The sequence below is a fragment of the Delphinus delphis genome, chromosome 13 (genome assembly GCF_949987515.2).
Source record: "Delphinus delphis chromosome 13, mDelDel1.2, whole genome shotgun sequence".
In the NCBI taxonomy this organism is placed as follows: domain Eukaryota; kingdom Metazoa; phylum Chordata; class Mammalia; order Artiodactyla; family Delphinidae; genus Delphinus; species Delphinus delphis.
This window is the reverse complement of record NC_082695.1, coordinates 36,791,457-36,814,005: the sequence shown is the minus strand read 5'-3', so window position 1 is coordinate 36,814,005 and position 22,549 is coordinate 36,791,457.

Here is a 22,549-nt window from a genome sequence, read left to right as displayed (position 1 = left end):
TTAATTATTAAACATCTTGAAAGATTAGTCTACACACACAGACTCTACTTCTTCACCTCTGCATCCACTCCTCAATCTACTACCACTTGGCTTTTGCATTTGCCATTGTAAAAACCTCCTTTCATAAGAGTGAAAAATTAAACGCTAAATCATATAACTTTTAAAATGAGCTAATTGGCTTTATTAGGCAATCCATAAACAGAGAAGCATCCCATCTAGCAACTAAAAGGGTGCTCCCATATAAATTTTTCTTTAAAACATTTTAAACTTGAAGCGTCAGTACGTAGATCTTACGTGTACAGTTTGATCAATTTTTACATATTTACAAAACACTTAGATCAAGTTATAAAATATCTGCAGTACTTCTGAAGCTTCTTCATGTTCCTAGAGAGTCTTACTTTTACTCTCATTTACACATGCCCCCTCTTCTGACTTCTATCAACATAGATTAAATTTAGCCTCGTCTTGAATTTCCTATAAATGGAATCATATGGCTGTGCCCATTTGTATCTAGTTTTGTTCACTCAGCGTTATATCTAGTAAGTTTTACAATGTGGTACATTCAAAGTAGTTCATTCTTTTAAATTGCTAAGTACTATTCAAGGTATGAATAAGTCACAAATTATTTATTCTCTCTACTCTCAATGGACATAAGGGTTATTTCCACTTCTTGTTATTATTAAAGTGGTTATGAGCAAACTTGAACATGATTTTGTGGACATAAGCACTCATCCCCCATGGATGTTATACATAGGAGTGGAATTGTTGGTTCATAGCCTGGGCATTTATTAAGTTTTAGGAGATACTGCCAAATAGTTTTCAAAGGTGATTTTACCAATATAAACCCCCACCAGCCATGCAAGAAGGTTCTAGCTGCTCCATATCCTCTCCATCACTTGGTCTTCTACTACGTGGTATTGTTTTTTAAAAATGTATTTTCCTAATGTTCCTTGCTAGTATATAGAAATATAACTGATTTTTAAAAAAATCTTTATTGAAATATAATTCACCCATTTTTTTAAAACATCAGTATTGGAGAATAATTGCTTTACAATGGTGTGTTAGTTTTTGCTTTATAACAAAGTGAATCAGTTATACATATACATATATCCCCATGTCTCTTCCCTCTTGCATCTCCCTCCCTCCCACCCTCCCTATCCATCCCTTCTGGTGGGTCACAAAGCACCGAGCTGATCTCCCTGTGCTATGCGACTGCTTCCCACTAGCTATTTTACATTTGGTAGTGTATATATGTTCATGCCACTCTCTTACTTTGTCCCAGCTTACCCTTCCCCCTCCGCATATCCTCAAGTCCATTCTCTAGTAGGTCTTCATCTTTATTCCCATCTTGCCCCTAGGTTCTTCATGACCATTTTTTTGTTTAAGATTCCATATATATGTGTTAGCATATGGTATTTGTTTTTCTCTTTCTGACTTACTTCACTCTGTATGACAGACTCTAGGTCCATCCACCTCACTACAAATAACTCAGTTTCGTTTCCTTTTATGGCTGAGTAATATTCCATTGCATATATGTGCCACATCTTCTTTATCCATTCATCTGTCGATGGACACTTAGGTTGCTTCCATGTCCTGGCTATTGTAAATAGAGCTGCAATGAACATTCTGGTGCATGACTCTTTTTGAATTATGGTTTTCTCAGGGTATATGCCCAGTAGTGGGATTGCTGTGTTGTTTGGTAGTTCTAGTTTTAGTTTTTTAAGTAACTTCCATATTGTTCTCAACAGTGGCTGTATCAATTAACATTCCCACCAACAGTGCGAGAGGGTTCTGTTTTTCTCCACACCCTCTCCAGCATTTATTGCTAGCAGATTTTTTGATGATGGTCATTCTAACCGTGTGAGATGATATTGCATTGTAGTTTTGATTTGCATTTCTCTAATGATTAATGATGTTGAGCATTCTTTCATGTGTTTGTTGGCAATCTGTATATCTTCTTTGGAGAAATGTCTATTTAGGTCTTCGGCCCATTTTTTGGATTGGGTTGTTTGTTTTTATGATATTGAGCTGCATGAGCTGCTTGTAAATTTTGGAGATTAATCCTTTGTCAGTTGCTTCATTTGCAAAAATTTTCTCCTATTCTGAGTGTTGTCTTTTTGTCTTGTTTATGGTTTCCTTTGTTGTGCAAAAGCTTTTAAGTTTCATTAGGTCCCATTTGTTTATTTTTGTTTTTATTTCCATTTCTCTAGGAGGTGGGTCAAAAAGGATCTTGCTTTGATTTATGTCATAGAGTGTTCTGCTTATGTTTTCCTCTAAGAGTTTGATAGTTTCTGGCCTTACGTTTAGGTCTTTAATCCAATTTGAATTTATTTTTGTGTATGGTGTTAGGGAGTGTTCTAATTTCATTCTTTTACATGCAGCTGTCCAGTTTTCAGAGCACCACTTATTGAAGAGGCTGTCTTTTCTCCACTGTATATTATTGCCTCCTTTATCAAAGATAAAGTGACCATATGTGCATCTCTGGGCTTTCTATACTATTCCATTGATCTATATTTCTGCTTTTGTGCCAGTACCATACTGCCTTGATTACTGTAGCTTTGTAGTATAGTCTGAAGTCAGGGAGCCTGATACCTCCAGCTCCATTTTTCATTCTCCAGATTGCTTTGGCTATTCGGGGTCTTTTGTGTTTCCATACAAATTGTGAAATTTTCTTGTTCTGTGAAAAATGCCATTGGTAGATTGATAGGGATTACACTGAAACTGTAGATTGCTTTGGGGAGTATAGTCATTTTCACAAAGTTGAATCTTCCAATCCAAGAACGTGGTATATCTCTCCAACTGTTTGTATCATCTTTAATTTCTTTCGTTAGTGTCTTATAATTTTCTGCATACAGATCTTTTGTCTCCTTAGGTAGGTTTATTGCTAGATATTTTATTCTTTTTGTTGCAATGGTAAATGGAAGTGTTTTCTTTTTTTTTTTCTTTTTTGCAGTACTTGGGCTTCTCACTGTTGTGGGCTCTCCCGTTGCGGAGCACAGGCCCCGGACGCGCAGGCTCAGTGGCCATGGCTCACGGGTCTAGCCGCTCTGCGGCATGTGGGATCTTCCCGGGCTGGGGCACGAACCCCTGTCTCCTGCATCGGCAGGTGGACTCTCAACCACTGCGCCACCAGGGAAGCCTGGGAGTGTTTTCTTAATTTCACTTTCAGATTTTTCATCATTAGTATATAGGGATGCAAGAGATTTCTGTGCATTAATTTTGTATTCTGCTACTTTACCAAATTCATTGAGTAGCTCTAGTAGTTTTCTGGTAGAATCCTTAGGATTCTCTATGTATAGTATCATGTCATCTGCAAACAGTGACAACTAAACTTCTTCCTTCCAATTTGGATTCCTTTATTTCTTTTTCTTCTCTGATTTCTGTGGCTAAAACTTCCAAAACTGTGTTGAATAATAGTGAGAGAGGACAACCTTGTCTTGTTCCTGATCTTAGTGGAAATGTTTTTAATTTTTCACCATTGAGAACGATGTTGCCTGTGGGTTTGTCATATATGGCCTTTATTATGTTGAGGAAAGTTCCCTCTATGCCTACTTTCTAGAGGGTTTTTATCATAAATGGATGTTGAATTTTGTCAAAATCTTTCTCTGTATCTATTGAGATGATCATATGGTTTTTTCCTTCAATTTGTTAATATGGTGTATCACATTAATTGATTTGTGTATACTGAAGACTCCTTGCATTCCTGGAATAAACCTCACTTGATCATGGTGTATGATCGTTTTAATGTGCTGTTGGATTCTGTTTGCTAGTATTTTGTTGAGGATATTTGCATCTATGTTCATCAGTGATATTGTCCTGTAGTTTTCTTTCTTTGTAACATCTTTGTCTGGTTTTGGTATCAGGGTGATGGTGGCCTCGTAGAACGAGTTTGGGAATGTTCCTCCCTCTGCTATATTTTGGAAGAGTTTGAGAAGGATAGATGTTAGCTCTTCTCTATATGTTTGATAGAATTCGCCTGTGAAGCCATCTGGTCCTGGACTTTTGTTTGTTGGAAGATTTCTAATCACAGTTTCAATTTCAGTGCTTGTGATTGGTGTGTTCATATTTTCTATTTCTTCCTGGTTCAGTCTCAGAAGTTTGTGCATTTCTAAGAATGTGTCCATTTCTTCCAGGTTGTGCATTTTATGGCATAGAGTTGCTTGTAGTAATTTCTCATAATCCTTTGTATTTCTGCAGTGTCAGCTGTTACTTCCCCTTTTTCATTTCTAATTCTATTGATTTGAGTCTTCTCCCTTTTCTTCTTGATGAGTCTGGCTAATGGTTTATCAATTTTGTTTATCTTCTCAAAGAACCCGCTTTTAGTTTTATTGATCTTTCCTATCATTTCCTTTATTTCTTTTCCATTTATTTCTGATCTGATCTTTATGATTTCTTTCCTTCTGCTAGCTTTGGTTTTTTTTTTTTCTTCTTTCTCTAATTGCTTTAAGTGTAAGGTTAGGCTTTTTATTTGAGATTTATCTCGTTTCTTAAGGTAGGTTTGTAATGCTATAAAATTCTGTCTTAGAACTGTTTTTCCTGCATCCCATAGGTTTTGGGTCATTGTGTTTTCATTGTCATTTGTCTTTAGGTATTTTTTGATTTCCCTTTTGATTTCTTCAGTGATCTCTTGGTTATTAAGTAGTGTACAGTTTAGCCTCCATGTGTTTGTATTTTTTACAGATATTTCCTGTAACTGATATCTAGTCTCATAGCATTGTGGTGAGAAAAGATACTTGATATGATTTCAATTTTCATAAATTTATCAAGCCTTGGTTTGTGACCCAAGATATGATCTATCCTGGAGAATGTTCCATGAGCACTTGAGAAAAAAGTGTATTCTGTTGTTTTTGGACGGAATGTCCTATAAATATCAATTAAGTCCATCTTGTTTAATGTATCATTTAAAGCTTGTGTTTCCTTATTTATTTTCATTTTGGATGATCTATCCAATGGTGAAAGTGGGGTGTTAAAGTCCCCTGCTGTGATTTTGTTACTGTCGATTTCCCCTTTTATGGCTGTTAGTATTTCCCTTATGTATTGAGGTGCTCCTATGTTGGGTGCATAAATATTTACAATTGTTATGTCTTTTCTTGGATCAATACCTTGATCATTGTGGAGTATCCTTCTTTGTCTTTTGTAATAGTCTTTGTTTTAAAGTCTGCTTTTTCTGTTATGAGAATTGCTACTCCAGCTTTTTTTTGATTTCCATTTGCATGGAATATCTTTTTCCATCCCCTCACTTTCAGTCTGTATGTGTCCCTAGGTCTGAAGTGGGTCTCTTGTAGACAGCATATATATGGGTCTTGTTTTTGTATCCATTCAGCCAGTCTATGTCTTTTGGTTGGAGCATTTAATCCATTTACATTTAAGGTAATTATCCATATGTATGTTCCTATTACCATTTTCATAATTGTTTTGGGTTTGTCATTGTAGGTCTCTTCCTTTTTATTTTCCTGCCTAGAGAAGTTGCTTTAGTATTTGTTGTACAGCTGGTTTGATGGTGCTGAATTCTCTTAGCTGTTGCTTGTTTGTAAAGGTTTTAATTTCTCTGTCAAATCTGAATGAGATCCTTGCTGGGTAGTATCTTGTTTGTAGGTTTTCCTCCTTCATCACTTTAAATGTGTCCTCCACTCCTTTCTGGCTTGCAGAGTTTCTGCTGAAAGATCACCTGTTAACATTATGGGGATTCCTTTGTGTGTTATTTGTTGTTTTTCCCTTGCTGCTTTTAATATTTTTTCTTTGTATTTAAGTTTTGATAGTTTCATTAATACGTGTCTTGGCATGTTTCTACTTGGATTTATCCTGTATGGGAGTCTCTGGGCTTCCTGGACTTGATTTACTATTTCCTTTCCCATATTAGAGAAATTTTCAACTATAATCTCTTCAAATATTTTCTCAGTCCCTTTCTTTTTCTCTTCTTCTTCTGGGATCCCTATAATTCGAATGTTGGTGCATTTAATGTCCCAGAGGTCTCTGAAGCTGTCCTTAATTCTTTTTATTATTTTTTCTTTATTCTGCTCTGCAGTTGTTATTCCCACTATTTTATCTTCCAGGTCAGTTATTCATTCTTCTGCCTCAGGTATTCTGATATTGATCCCTTCTAGAGAATTATTCATTTCATTTATTGTGTTGTTCATCACTGTTTGTTTGCTCTTTAGTTCTTCTAGGTTCTTGTTAAACTTTTCTTGTATTTTCTCCATTCTATTTCCAAGATTTTGGATCATCTTTACTATCATTATTTTGGATTCTTTTTCAGGTACACTGCTTATTTCCTCTTCATTTTTTAGGTCTAGTGGGTTTTTACCTTGCTCCTTCATCTGCTGTGTGTTTTTCTGTCTTCTCATTTTGCTTAACTTCCTGTGTTTAGGGTCTCGTTTTCGCAGGCTGTAGGTTCCCATTGTTTTTGTGTCTGCCCCCAGTGGCTAAAGTTGGTTCATTGGGTTGTGTAGGCTTCCTGGTGGAGGGGACTGGTGCATGTGTTTTGGTGGATGAGGCTGGATCATATCTTCTGGTGGGCAGGTCCACGTCTGGTGGTGTGTTTTGGGGTGTCTGTGACCTTATTATGATTTTAGGCAGCCTCTCTGCTAATGGGTGGGTTTGTTTTTCTGTCTTGCTAGTTGTTTGGCATAGGGTGTCCAGCACTGTAGCTTGCTGGTCGTTGAGTGGAGCTGGGTCTTGGCGTTGAGATCGAGATCTCTGGGAAATTTTCGCCATTTGATATTATGTGGAGCTGGAGGTCTCTGGTGGACCAATGTCCTGAACTTGGCTCTGCCACCTCAGAGGCACAGTCCTGACTCCTGGCTCGAGAACCAAGAGCCTGTCATCCACACAGCTCAGTATAAATGGGAGAAAAAGAAAGAAAGAACAAATAAAATAAAACAAAGTTATTAAAATAAAAAATAATTGTTAAAAAAGTTTTTTTAAAGTAAGAAAAGAAAGAAAGAAAGAAGAGAGCAACCAAACCAAAAAACAAATCCACCAATGATAACAAGCACTAAAAATTATAATAAAAAAAAAAAGAAACGGACAGACAGAACCCTAGGACAAAAGGTAAAAACATAGTTATACAGACAAAATCACACACAGAAGCATACACATACACACTCACAAAAAGAGAAAAAGAGAAAAAGAAAATATATCCTTGCTCCCAAAGTCCACCTCCTCAATTTCGGATGATTTGTTGTCTATTCAGGTGTTTCGTAGATGCAGAGTACATCAAGTTGCTTGTTGAGATTTAATCCACTCCTCCTGAAGCTGCTAGGAGAGATTTCCCTTTCTCTTCTTTGTTCCCACAGCTCCTGGGGTTAAGGTTTGGATTTGGCCCCACCTGTAGGTCACCTGAGGGCATCTGTTTCTGCCCAGACAGGACGGGGGTTAAAGGAGCAACTGATTCGGGGGGCTCTGCCTCACTCAGGCCGGGGGAAGGGTGGGGTACAGAATGTGAGGTGCACCTGTGGTGGCAGAGGCCCTTGTGACGTTGCAACATCCTGAGGTGTGCTGTGTGTTTTCCCAGGGAAGTTGCCCCTAGATCACAGGACCCTGGCAATGGCGGGCTGCACAGGCTCCCGGGAGGGGAGGTGTGGAGAGTGACCTGTGCTTGCACACAGGCTTCTTGGTGGTGCAGCAGCAGCCTTAGTGTCTCATGCCCTTCTCTGGGATCCGCGCTGATAACCACAGCTCGCGCCCGTCTCCGGAGCTCCTTTAAGTGGTGCTCTTAATCCCCTCTCCTCGCGCACCAGGAAACAAAGAGGGAAGAAAAAGTCTCTTGCCTCTTCGGCAGCTCCAGACTTTTTCCAGGACTCCCCCCAGGCTAGCTGTGGTGCACTAACCCTGTTCAGGCTGTGTTCACGCTGCCAACCCCAGTCCTCTCCCTGAGATCCAACCTCCGAAGCTGGAGCCTCAGCCCCCAGCCCCTGCCTGCCCCGGCGGGTGAGCAGACAAGCCTCTTGGACTGGTGAATGCTGGTCGGCACTGATCCTCTGCGGGAATCTCTCTGCTTTGCCCTCTGCACCCCGGTTGCTGCGCTCTCCTCCGCAGCTCCGAAGCTTCCCCCCTCCGCCACCCGCAGTATCCGCCCGTGAAGGGGCTTCCTAGTGTGTGGAAACCTTTCCTCCTTCACAGCTCCCTCCCACTGGTGCAGGTGCCATCCCTATTCTTTTGTCTCTGTTTTTCTTTTTTTCTTTTGCCCTACCCAGGTACGTGGGGAGTGTCTTGCCTTTTGGGAGGTCTGAGGTGTTCTCCTAGCGTTCAGTAGGTGTTTTGTAGGAGTTGTTCCACATGTAGATGTATTTCTGATGTATTTGTGGGGAGGAAGGTGATCTCCACGTGTTACTATTCTGCCATCTTGAAGCTCCTCTAATTCACCCATTTTAAATGTGCTATTCTGTGGCTTTTAGTATGTTCAGAGTTGTGCAACTATCTCCATAATCAATTTTAGAACATTTTCATCTTCTCAAAGGAAACTCCATACCCTGTAGCCATCAGCCCCTAGTCACCCATTCTCCCTCTCCATCCACCTGCAGCCCTAGTAATTACTAATCTACTTTCCATCTCTGTAGATTTACCTATTTTGGGAATTTAATATAGATGGAATCATATACTATGTGATTCTTTATAACTGGCTTTAGCATATTTTCAAGGTTCATGCATGTTATAGCATGTGTTAGTACTTCATTATCTTAATGCCAAATAATATTCCATTTTATGGATATACCACATTTTATTTATTCATTTAGTTGATAAACATTAGATTTTTACTCACTTTTTTGAGTCTGATTCCTTTGAGTCTCTTTGGTTTCTTAGTTCTCTGATGTGTTTTAGCAAGCCATGATTTTGTAGCTTACATTGCTTGTTTATGTTGTTCAGGAGAGAGTGATATTCCCTGGTGGTGTTCTGCATCCAAATCAGAAGTGAAACCCTGGGCTTCCCTGGTGGTGCAGTGGTTGAGAGTCCGCCTGCCGATGCAGGGGACACGGGTTCGTGCCCCGGTTCGGGGGGATCCCCCATGCCGCAGAGCTGCTGGGCCCTTGAGCCATGGCCGCTGGGCCTGCGCGTCTGGAGCCTGTGCTCTGCAATGGGAGAGGCCACAACAGTGAGAGGCCCGTGTACCGCCAAAAAAAAAAAAAAAAAGTGAAACCCTCCCTAGGGTTTTGAGATGCTTTTAATTTTTTCCATCACAGTAGTCCTTTGAAATGTGAGGTGTTTTTATGCATATTTCATAGGTGAAGAAATATGTACTATGTGAAGTTCAGTGATTTGTCCAGGGCTAGACTGTCAATGAGTACAATTTTCATTTAAAACCAAGTCTTTTTACTCCAAATCCATTGCTTTTCCCATTTTCTGTATTTTTTGGGGCCAAGAGAGGGGTAAGAATAACTCACACTGCAGAATTGAGAGACTCTTGCCTGGTGTTGAGTTGTCAGGTATGGTATTACCAGGAAGGTGGAGTTTAAACTGATCTATCTTAAAGTAAATTGCAAAGCATTCCATGAAGTTTTCTATTTAGAATCTTGACTTTGATCTTGATTTTTCTGCTTTATTCAGCAGCTGGATGAGTAGACTTCAGAGCTTACTCCAGTCAGGTAAGAAGCAGCTGTTCTGGAATGCTTTCACTGCAGAGCCAGCTCTCTGATGTGACTCATTAGCCTGTTAGCAGCCGGCTTAGCAGAATTTTTGAAGAACCTGCAGTTCTCTGCTAAGGTTCCTGGGACCCAGAGAGAGAATGCTCAGCTACTGAAACCTGAAGCACAAGTTTACCCCAATTCTGAGGAAGAATTTCTTAGCTATTGGCAGTATAAATGTTGTGATATTCCTTAAGGATATGCACCTGGAATCCTCCAAATTTTATATTTTGATACTTTAATTTGCTAAAGAAAATAATTAACCCAAATATGTGTGTCCTGTGCCATCACTGAATCTTTTAAGTGGGGTCTAGTTTTTCAATTTGAGATTAACTTAAAAGAAACAAGGTAATGTGTAGAGTTAAAAGCATCCTGTTACCTAAAGTCATTTTTTAGTGTTTAGCCCCTTCCCCCCATCCCCTTGCATAGTTCCTTCTTTGTGGCGCCACTTGTACATCCTGCCTTGGCTTTAAGCATCTCCACATAATAATTCAAAGGGCAATATGATTTTGTGTTGTCTGGCTCTTAGGTAATCCTACAGTTTTTGTGTTAGGAAGAGACACACTCATGGGTAAGTTCTGTCTTCTCCCTCTTACCTACCTTTCCCTGAGCCTCCATCTCATCAGCCCCCATCTAAGCAGAGCTTAAATGATAATGAAGAAGGCAAGAACACATGTTTTATAACAATATTACAGTATTAATAATGTTATATATTATATTAATATTAATAATTAGTAAGTATTATTATGTGTTACAATCATAAGATCCTTCTGTCTGTGAAGTTAGAATGATATTTCTAAAATGCAGCTAGTGCAGATTTGAACAGACAGTGCCCTGCTGGCAGGTGCCTCAAAGGCTCTTCATCAACCTCAGGAATCAAACTCTCCCTCCTTACTTGGATACCTACGGTTCCTCGTGGTCTGATGCCCTTTATTCCTCAAGTCACACTCCATATTCCAGCCTCCCTGTGCTCCTTGCCCATCATGGTTCTGCTAACCTTACTTGGGATAGCACAGTTTCATATTAGATCCCTGATTCTTTTAAATTTCTCTCCTGCATTAACATGAATGACAGCCTTTTCCTTTTGGAAGCACTCTACTCTCTTTGGTTTTGTGAAAACTTTCTCTTGTGTCTTCCTCCTAAATCACTTGCCATTATGTCTCTATTTCAGTTTTGGGCATGTTAATTTTAAAATGCGTATGAGATGACCAGGTGGGGATCATAAGTAGGCATTTGGACAGATGGGTCTGGAGCTCCTACTCCTCTTTCTCAGGCTCCTCCTTCAACTAAGCTCTGAATATTGGAGCTCTTAAGCTCTTGGTCCTGGACCCTCTTCTCCTCCTCCTCTCTTTTCCTTTCCTCCTCACATTTATTCTCTTTGGCAATGAATTTTACAATTTATGACTATTCCTGCACTTAAAACTCTAGCCAGTATTTCTGAGGTACATACTTTGATACTCGAGGCTATTTGGAAATGTGTCTTTCTCATCCAGAATGTGAGCTCTGTAGAAACAGGACCTTATCTTGCTTGTTCACTATTGTGTTTGTGTTACTGAGAAAGAGAGTGTGAGACTTAATAGATGCTAAACAATATTGAGCTGCATAAATGTCAAACTTTACTGATCTTTGATGTTTTATGTATATGTCCTGTGAGATTCCTTTAACTGAAGACTAGCAATTTTCTATCCCTGGTGGATATGTGGCTGTGTGTGGATGGTGCAGTGAGAAAAGATGGGTACAAGCCAAGCACTGAGGTCACTGGTAAAAAGGGAATCATTTTGTGGAAGCTTGCGAAAACAAGGTTGTAAATATGTCATCACATTTAGTTAAACTTACTAAATTGTTATAGGACTATAGCATACTTTTAGTCTATGTCAGTGGATATTTGGAGTGTTTCTACTTTTCTGTGATTAAGAACTTTGTTCCTGAGGGGGTAGCTTCAAGATGGCAGAAGAGTAAGACATGGAGATCACCATCCTCCCCACAAATTCATCAGAAATACATCTACGTTTGGAACAGCTCCTACAGAACACCTACTGAACACTAGCAGAACACCTCAGACTTCCCAAAAGGGAAGAAACTTCCCACGTACCTGGGTAGGGCAAAAGAAAAAAGAAAAATTAGAGACAAAAGAATAAGGATGGGACCTGCACCAGTGGGAGGGATCTGTGAAGGAGGAAAAGTTTCCACACACTACGAAGGCCCTTCACTGGTGGAGACTGTGGGTGGTGGAGGGGGGAGCTTCGGAACTGCAGAGGGAGCGCAGCCACAGGGGTGCGGAATGCAAAGCAGAGAGATACCCACACAGAGGATCGCTGCCAACCAGCACTCACCAGCCTGAGAGGCTTGTCTGATCACCCGCCTGGGTGGGCGGGGGCTGGGAGCTGAGGCTCAGGCACCAGAGGTCGGATCCCAGGGAGAGGACTGTGGTTGGCAGTGTGAATGCAGCCTGAACGGGGCTAGTGCGCCATAGCTAGCCGGGAGGGAGTTCGGGAAGAAGTCTGGACCTGCCTAAGAGGCAAGAGACTTTTTCTTGCCTCTTTGTTTCGCGGTGCCCGAGGAGATGGGATTAAGAGCGCCACCTAAACAAGCTCCAGAGACGGGCACGAGCCATGACTATCAGCATGGACACCAGAGACGGGCATGAAACGCTAAGGCTGCTGCTGTAGCCACCAAGAAGCCTGTGTGAAAGCACAGGTCACTCTCCACACCTCCCCTCCCGGGAGCCTGTGAAGCCCGCCACTGCCAGGGTCCCGTGATCCAGGGACAACTTCCCCAGGAGAACATACGGCGTGCCTTAGGCTGTTGCAATGTCACATCAGCCTCTGCCACCACAGGGTCGCCCCACGTTCCATACCCCTCCTTCTCCCCGGCCTGAGTGAGCCAGAGCCCCTACATCAGCTGCTCCTTTAACCCCATCCTGTCTGAGCGAAGAACAGACGCCCTCAGGTGACCTACATGCAGAGGCGGGGCCAAATCCAAAGCTGAATCCCAGGAGCTGTGCCAACAGAGAAGAGAAAGGGAAATCTCTCCCAGCAGCCTCAGGAGCAGTGGATTAAATCTCCATAGTCAACTTGATATACTTTGCATCTCTGGAATACCTGAATAGACAACGAATGATACCAACTTCAGGAGGTGGATTTTGGGAACAACGATATATATATATATATATTTTTTTTTCCCCTTTTTCTCTTTTTGTGAGTGTGTATGTGTATGCTTCCGTGTGTGATTTTGTCTGTATAGCTTTGCTTTTACCATTGGTCCTAAAGTTCTGTCTTTCCGTTTTTTGTTTTTTTTTTTTTAGTATAGTTTTCAGTGCTTGTTATCATTGGTGGATATGTTTTTTGATTTGGTTGTTTTCTTTTTTATTTGTCTAAATTACTTTAAAAAGTATTTTTATTATTTTTTGTTTTTTACTTTAATAACTTTTATTTTATCTTTTTCTTTCTTCCCTTCTTTTTTTTTCTCCCTTTTATTCTGTGCCGTGTGGATGACAGACTCTTGGTGCTCCAGCCAGGAATCAGGGCTGTGGCTCTGAGGTGGGAGAGCCAAGTTCAGGACATTGGTCCACCAGAGACCTCCAGCTCCACATAATATCAAATGGCGAAAATCTCCCGGAAATCTCCATCTCAACGCCAAGACCCAGCTTCACTCAACGACCAGCAAGTTACAATGCTGGACACCCTATGCCAAACAACTAGCAAGACAGGAAAACAAACCCACCCATTAGCAGAGAGGCTGCCTAAAATCATAATAAGGTCACAGACACACCAAAACACAGCACAGGGCGTGGTCCTGCACACCAGAAAGACAAGATCCAGCCTCAACCACCAGAACACAGGCACCAGTCCCCTCCACCAGGAAGCCTACACAACTCACTGAACCAACCTGAGCCACTGGGAGTAGACACGAAAAACAACGGGAACTACAAACCTGCAGCCTGCAAAGCGGAGACCCCAAACACAGTAAGTTAAGCAAAATAAGAAGACAGAGAAACACACAGCATATGAATGAGCAAGGTAAAAACCCACCAGACCAAACAAATGAAGAGGAAATAGGCAGTCTACCTGAAAAGGAATTCAGAATAATGATAGTAAAGATGATCCAAAATCTTGGAAATAGAATGGAGAAGATGCAAGAAACGTTTAACAAGGACCTAGAAGAACTAAAGAGCAAACAAACAATCATGAACAACACAATAAATGAAATAAAAAATTGTCTACAAGGAATCAATAGCAGAATATCTGAGGCAGAAGAATGGATAAGTGACCTGAAAGAAAAAATAGTGGAAATACCTACCGCAGAGCAGGATAAAGAAAAAAGAATGAAAAGAATTGAGGACAATCTCAGAGACCTCTGGGACAATATTAAATGAAACAACATTCAGATTATAGGGGTCCCAGAAGAAGAAGAGAAAAAGAAATGGACTGAGAAAATATTTGAAGAGATTATAGTTGAAAACTTCCCTGATATGGATAAGGAAATAGTCAAGTCCAGAAAGCCCAGAGAGTCCTATACAGGGTAAATCCAAGGAGAAACACACCGAAACACATATTAATTAAACTATCAAAACTTAAATACAAAGAAAAAATATTAAAAGCAGCAAGGGAAAAACAACAAATAACACACAGAGAATCCCCATAAGGTTAACAGCTGATTTTTCAACAGAAACTCTGCAAGCCAGAAGGGAGTGGCAGGACACATCTAAAGTGATGAAAGGGAAAAACCTCTCTCCAGCAAGGATTACTCTCTCCAGCAAGGATCTCATTCAGATTCGACAGAGAAATTAAAACCTTTATAGACAAGCAAAAGCTAAGAGAATTCAGCACCATCAAACCAGCTGTACAACAAATGCTAAAGCAACTTCTCTAGGCAAGAAACACAAGAGAAGGAAAAGACCTACAATAACAAACCCAAAACAATTAAGAAGATGGTAATAGGAACATACATATTGATAATTACCTTAAATGTAAATGGATTAAATGCTCCAACCAAAAGACATAGACTGGCTGAATGGATACAAAAACAAGACCCGTATATATGCTGTCTACAAGAGACCCACTTCATACCTAGGGACACATACAGACTGAATGTGAGGGGATGGAGAAAGATATTCCATGCAAACGGCAATCAAAAGAAAGCTGGAGTAGCAATTCTCATATCAGACAAAATAGACTTTAAAACAAAGTCTATTTCAAGAGACAAAGAAGGATACTCCATAATGATCAAGGGATCGATCCAAGAAGAAGATATAACAATTGTAAATATTTGTGCACCCAACATAGGAGCACCTCAATACATAAGGCGAATACTAACAGCTATAAAAGGGGAAATCGACAGTAACATAATCATAGTAGAGGACTTTAACACCCCATTTTCACCAATGGATAGATCATCCAAAATGAAAATAAATAAGGAAAAACAAGCTTTAAATGATACATTAAACAAGATGGACTTAATTGATATTTATAGGACGTTCCGTCCAAAAACAACAGAATACACTTTTTTCTCAAGTGCTCATGGAACATTCTCCAGGATAGATCATATCTTGGGTCACAAATCAAGCCTTGGTAAATTTAAGAAAATTGAAATCGTATCAAGTATCTTTTCTCACCACTACGCTTTGAGAATAGATATCAATTACAGGAAAGAATCTGTAAAAAATACAAACACATGGAGGCTATACAGTACACTAATAACCAAGAATCACTGAAGAAATCGTAGAAAAAAATCAAAAAATACGTAGAGGGCTTCCCTGGTGGCACAGTGTTGAGAGTCCACCTGTCGATGCAGGGGACACAGGTTCGTGCCCCGGTCTGGGAAGATCTCACATGCTGTGGAGTGGCCTGGCCTGTGAGCCATGGCTGCTGAGCCTGCGCATCCAGAGCCTGTGCTCCACAACGGGAGAGGCCACAGCAGTGAGAGGCCAGCATACCGCAAGAAAAAAAAAAGATGCAAAAAATACCTAGAAACAAATGCCAGTGAAAACACAATGGCCTTAAACTGATGGGATGCAGCAAAAGCAGTTTTAAGCGGGAAGTTTATGGCAATACAGTCCTACCTGAGAACCAAGAAACAGCTCAAATAAACAACCTAACGTTACACCTAAAGTAAGTAGAGAAGGAAGAACAAAACACCCCAAAGTTAGCAGAAGGAAAGAAATCATAAAGATCAGATCAGAAATAAATGGAAAAAAATGAAGGAAACGATAGCAAAGATCAATAAAACTGAAAGCTTGTTCTTTGAGACAAAAAGAAAATAGATAAAACATTAGCCAGACTCATCAAGAAAAAAAGGTAGAAGATACAAATCAATAGAATTAGAAATGAAAAAGGAGAAATAACAGCTGACACTGCAGAAATACAAAGGATCATGAGAGGTTACTACAAACAACTCTATGCCAATAAAATGAACAACCTGGAAGAAATGGACAAATTCTTAGAAATGCACAACCTTCTGAGACTGAACCAGGAAGAAATAGAAAATATGAACACACCAATCACAAGCACTGAAATTGAAACTGTGATTAAATATCTTCTAACAGACAGAAGCCCAGGACCAGATGGCTTCACAGGCGAATTCTATCGAACATTTAGAGAAGAGCTAACACCTATACTTCTCAAACTCTTCCAAAATATAGCAGAGGGAGGAACACTCCCAAACTTATTCTATAAGTTCACCATTACCCTGATACCAAAACCAGACAAAAATGTCACAAAAAAAGAAAACTACAGACCAATATCACTGATGAACATAGATGCAAAAATCCTCATCAAAATACTAGCAAACAGAATGTGGCAGGACATTAAAAGGATCATACGCCATGATCAAGTGGGGTTTATCCCAGGATTCAAGGAGTCTTCATAAACGCAAATCAATGAATGTGATACAGCATACTAACAGATTGAAGGAAAAAACCATATGATCATCTCAATAGATGCAGAGAAATCTTTCGACAAAATTCAACATCCATTTATGATAAAAATCCTCCAGAAAGTAGGCATAGAGGGATCTTACCTCAACATAATAAAGGCCATATATGACAAACCCACAGCCAGCGTCGTCCTCAGTGGTGAAAAAGTGAAACTATTTCCACTAAGATGAGGAAAAAGACAAGGTTGCCCTCTCTCACCACTATTATTCAACATAGTTTTGGAAGTTTTAGCCACAGCAGTCAGAGAAGAAAAAAGAAATAAAAGGAATCCCAATTGGAAAAGAAAAGTAAAGCTGTCACTGTTTGCAGATGACATAATACTATACATATATAATCCTAAGGATGCTACCAGAAAACTAGTAGAGCTAATCAATGAAATTGGTAAAGTAGCAGGATCCAAAATTACTGCAGAGAAATCTGGCATTCCTATACACTAATGATGAAAAATCTGAAAGTGAAATTAAGAAAACACTCCCATTTACCATTGCAACAAAAAGAATAAAATACCTAGGAATAAACCTATCTGAGGAGACAAAAGACCTGTATGCAGAAAATTATAAGACTCTGATGAAAGACATCAAAGATGATACAAATAGATGGAGAGATATACCATGTTCTTGGATTCGAAGAGTCAACATTGTGAAAATGAATATACTACCCAAAGCGATCTACAGATTCAATGCAATCTCTATCAAACTACCAGTGGCATTTTTCACAGAACTAGAACAAAAAATTTCATAATTTGTATGGAAACAGAAAAGCCCCCGAATAGCCAAAGCAATCTTGAGAAAGAAAAACGGAGCAGAAGGAATCAGGCTCCTGGACTTCAGACCATAGTACAAAGCTACAATAATCAAGAGAGTATGGTACTGGCACAAAAACAGAAATACAGATCAAAGGAACAGGATAGAAACCCAAGAGATAAACCCACACACATATGGTCACCTTATTTTTGATAAAGGAGGCAAGAATATACAATGGAGAAAAGACAGCTTCTTCAATAAGTGGTGCTCTGAAAACTGGACAGCTACATATAGAAGAATGAAATTAGAACACTCCCTAACACCATACACAAAAATAAACTCAAAATGTTTTAAAGACCTAAATGTAAGGCCAGACACTATCAAACTCTTAGAGGAAAACACAGGCAGAACACTCTATGACATAAATCACAGCTAGATCCTTTTTGACCCCCCTCCTAGAGAAATGGAAATAAAAACTAAACTAAGCAAATGGGACCTAATGAAACTAAAAGGTTTGCACAACAAAGGACACCATAAACAAGATGAAAAGACAGCCCTCAGAATCGGAGAAAATAGTTGCAAATGAAGCAACTGAGAAAGGATTCATCTCCAAAATTTACAAGCAGCTTATGCAGCTCAATATCAAAAAAACAAACAGCCCAATCCAAAAATGGGCAGAAGACCTAAATATAGATTTGTCCAAAGAAGATATACAGATTGCCAACAAACACATGAAAGAATGCTGAACATCATTAATCATTAGAGAAATGCAAAGCAAAAGTACAATGCGATATTATCTCACCCCGGTCAGAATGGCCATCATCAAAAAATCTACAAACAATAAATGCTGGAGAGGGTGTGGAGAAAAGGGAACCCTATTGCACTGTTGGTGGGAATGTAAATTGATACAGCCACTATGGAGAACGGTATGGAGGTTCCTTAAAAAAGTAAAATAGAACTACCATATGACCTAGCAATCCCACTACTGGGCATATACCCTGAGAAAACCATAATTCAAAAAGAGTCATGTACCACAATGTTCATTGCAGCTTTATTTACAATAGCCAGGACATGGAAACAATCTAAGTGTCCATCGACAGATGAATGGCTAAAGAAGTTGTGGCACATATATACTATGGAATATTAGTCAGCAATAAAAAGGTACGAAATTGAGTTATTTGTAGTGAGGTGGATGGACCTAGAGTCTGTCATAGAGTCTGAAGTAAGTCAGAAAGAGAAAAACAAATACTGTATGCTAACACATATATATGGAATCTAAAAAAGAAAAAAATGGTCATGAAGAACCTATGGGGAAGATGGGAATAAAGATGCAGACCTACTAGAAAATGGACTTGAGGACACGGGTCCAGGCAGGTTAAGCTGGGACAAAGTAAGAGAGTGGTAGTGTATATATGGACATATATACACTACCAAATGTGAAATAGATAGCTAATGGGAAGTAGTTGCATAGCACAGGGAGATCAGCTTGGTGCTTTGTGACCAGCTAGAGGGGTGGGATAGGGAGGGTGGGAGGCAGGGAGATGAAAGAGGGAAGAGATATGGGGATATATGTATATGTATAATTGATTCACTTAGTTATTAAGCAGAAACTAACACACCATTGTAAAGCAATTATACTTCAATAAAAACGTTAGAAAAAAAAGAAAAGTTAAAAAAATACAATTCTAATCACACTTCCATTGCACTAAAAAAAAAACAAGAAAAGGACTTTGCTGCTATTTAAGTTATTAATATAGTCAGTTAAATGAAAGCTTTATAGAGAGAGATGGTCATGTAATTTGTGGGAGAGACTACTGATGTACTGGATACGTTCTCTGAACAACTGAATGAAATTAGAAGTAGGATTGAGATGATGATTTTTTTTTTATGTTTCTCATTTATCATCTTTTAAAATCTGTATCATTTGCAAAAAAGTGGCCTATATTACATGTTAGTTACAAATGGTAATTTTATAAGGAACATTATAAACCCACTTCTCAATCCAAGAACTAGAACAATAAACATTTTTGGCTACCTATCAGTTCCCTCTACCATCACCCCACCTCTCTGCTGCCTATAGCAATCCTGGTATGCAACAAAGGCAACCACTGTTTCTAAATTTGTATTATTACCTTGCTTCTTTAAAATAGTTTTGTAATAAATATATGTATGCCTAAATATACCCATTGGCTTTATCTCTTACTGAGCTACATGAAAATGTATTGTAGTCTATAAATTTATTGGGACATGCTTTTGTTTTCCCTAAACATTGTTTTCAAGTTGTACTTATGTCGTTGCAGGTAGTTGTAATTCATACATTTTCATTGTTATATAAATATGCCATAATTTTATTTATCCATTCTCTATCAATGGAAATTTGTGTTTCTGCTTTTATGTTATTAAGAACTTGGTTTTGTACAAAATTTTAACAGAATAGTAGCTGTTGTTTGATAGCTTTTTTTCATTGTTTTTAAACGCATATTTAATGCCATTATATTATTTTTCTTTATTAAGGTTCTTCCAGAGAAAACTTTACAGTATCTATACTTTTTAGACATGTAAGGGGTTAGTATTCTTGTTACTTCCTCAAAAGTACCTTATTTTCTCTTATCCCTGGGCCTTTGCATATGCCGTTCTCTCTATCTTGAAGAATTTTTGATTCCCTATCCCTGACCCCCATTTACATGAGTACCTCCTCCTATTCATCCTCAGGATTTGTCTCAGATGTTACTTTTTCCAGGAAGCCCTCCTGACCACCCCAGGTCATGGTAGGTGCCTTTAGTCCTTTTCACATACTCCTGTACTTCTCCAGATTTCCCATATTTCCCTTTCCAAAACACTCAGTAAACTCATATGTATTATACATTCTGGTTTAGTTCTTTGTCTCCACCACTAACATGGATGATTGGAATGGTAGATGTTTTGTCTCATTTTGTGATATATCCCCTGAAGCCAGTCCAGAGCCTGGCATGAGAAATTCAGTAAACATTTGTTAAATAAATAAATGTAAGAATTGCTTATCTCTCAACTTGTGCCCACCAAAATTATTGATAAGGACACCTTAATTTGTTGATTTCAAAGGACAACTGTTTGTTGGTAAATGGAATATAATAATGTTTTCCCTTTGGACCAAGTGTTATCAATTTCAGTGCTGTCAGCTGTCAAGGATGGAGATCAGCACAGAACTAAACAACTAGGCCACTATTCACTCCTTGTCTCCCTTGGTGCATGGAGATATATTCCATAAAGACAGCTATTGATTTCTACCATTAGATTGCCAGGAAAGCCAGCAATAATTGCTTTAGGAATTTTTTCCATGAATATTTCCTGTTAATTTCCCAGGAGCAAGACCAGCTGTTCCCCTTCTCTCAATAAAAAATTAGAGAGCTGGAAATTAACATACTCATAAATTTTTTTTTCTTTAGCAAAGCATTATTGAGTTGGGGTAATGAAGAATAAGAAGCAATATACAAAAGTGAAGTTTTCAAAGGATTTTATTTTATTTTTTTATTTTTATTTTATTGTTTTATGGAATGATAGAATTATTGAGTGAAAACATTTCTCATAAATAAATAAAAACTAAAGATATTTTGAGATATTTTCAGATAAACAAAAGGAGAGTGAATTAATTGCAAGAATACCTTCAATAAAATAAATGCTACAAGGAATTTCTCAGGCTGATGGACAATTACATAATTTGGAATCTCAGATCTATATGAAGGAATAAAAACACCAGAAATTTTTCAAAGGATTTTAAACTGTTACATATATAAATAAAAAAACAGACCAAGGTAGAAAAATATGTTAGCTTTATGGAGACATTTCTGTTCCTAATTTTTAAATGTTTAATATCTTTTCAGGGTTTGGTAGACCTGTACGCTTGCTTGTCATTTTTCTTTTTTTAAAATTTTGACTGTATATTTATTTAATATTCAACATATGTTTACATACAAAGTTATCACTCCTTACCTAGAATTCCTCTTCTCACTAGTATTTCTCTCCGTGGTGCACTTAGCACAGAAAACAATTGTTTTTTACTTGTATGTCTCCCCAACTGGACTCTGAGCTGCTAAGGATGGGGAGTAGGTTTTATTTATCATTGTATCCTAGCACCCAGGCCAAGGTACGACAGAGTGGGGATTTGATATGCTTGTCATTTTTCTTCATTAGCAGCTATGGGAAGAACTAATCACTTCCAAAAATCCTTCCTGTCTTTCATTTCTGGTCCCCCTCCACCCCATTTCCCACAAATATCTGAAGGTTGAATAAGAAGCATTAATGTTGAGATGGAACAGACATTTGGAAAACTGTACCAAGAATCCACGCTAAGATAATATATGGGTGGATGTGGCACACATGCTTTTCTTATTTGACCCTATAAGAAGAGTGTTTCATTGTTGTTTCTTGACCATTCCAGGAGTATGTTTCAGGTACATTCAAGAACTGATTCACAGGGCCAGGATATGAGAAACATTTGGATATTTGGTTTAGGGGTAGGGCCTTTTTTATTTTTTGGAGTTTACTTCCTAATTCAGAAGAAATGAATTACCATTTTATTTCCTGTCTCAAAAATTAAGTGTCATCGTTTTGTTGACATGTAGTGTTAGTGTGCTGGAGCTCATGAGAGCTGATTCTCCCCAATTCAGCATCTAGTGATGTCATATTGGTAGCTTAAAATTGGCTACGGTGGGAGTATTTACACCATGGTAATTAGCAAATGCTACAAAACAGGAACTTTTTTTCACCAGCACTCCATTGCATGTAGTAGCCAAGCATCTTTTAAAAAATTTTTTTTGACTGTGTGCCAGTATTCCTTCCTTTGAGGAATCACCCTTTCTCAATCAATGTGATTCTGGTATGGTTGTGAATCCCAAAGCCCCTGCCTCTTAATTACACAGGTGAATTACAGTTTATCTGTTCTGTGAACATATTTTTTGGTTATGCTTTCATTGTCTCTAGGAGATGTTATTTTTGCTACTTTTAATTTTTCATGAATTTTGAGAGATTCAAAAACTATGCTGTGGCCACTCCCACCTCTTCATAATCATCCTCAATTATATTTTAAACAGATAATTCATTCAATAAGAGTTTTATAAACATAGATTTGTGAAGATTGTTTCCTTGAATTGGACACAGGTTGATAATAGCTGTTGATAATATAAATTAAAGTTCTCATGCTGCCTCTCCTTGGAGATTCATGTCTTTGTAATTTTTCCTTTCTCAGAAACTGTTATATTTACTATAATATCCCT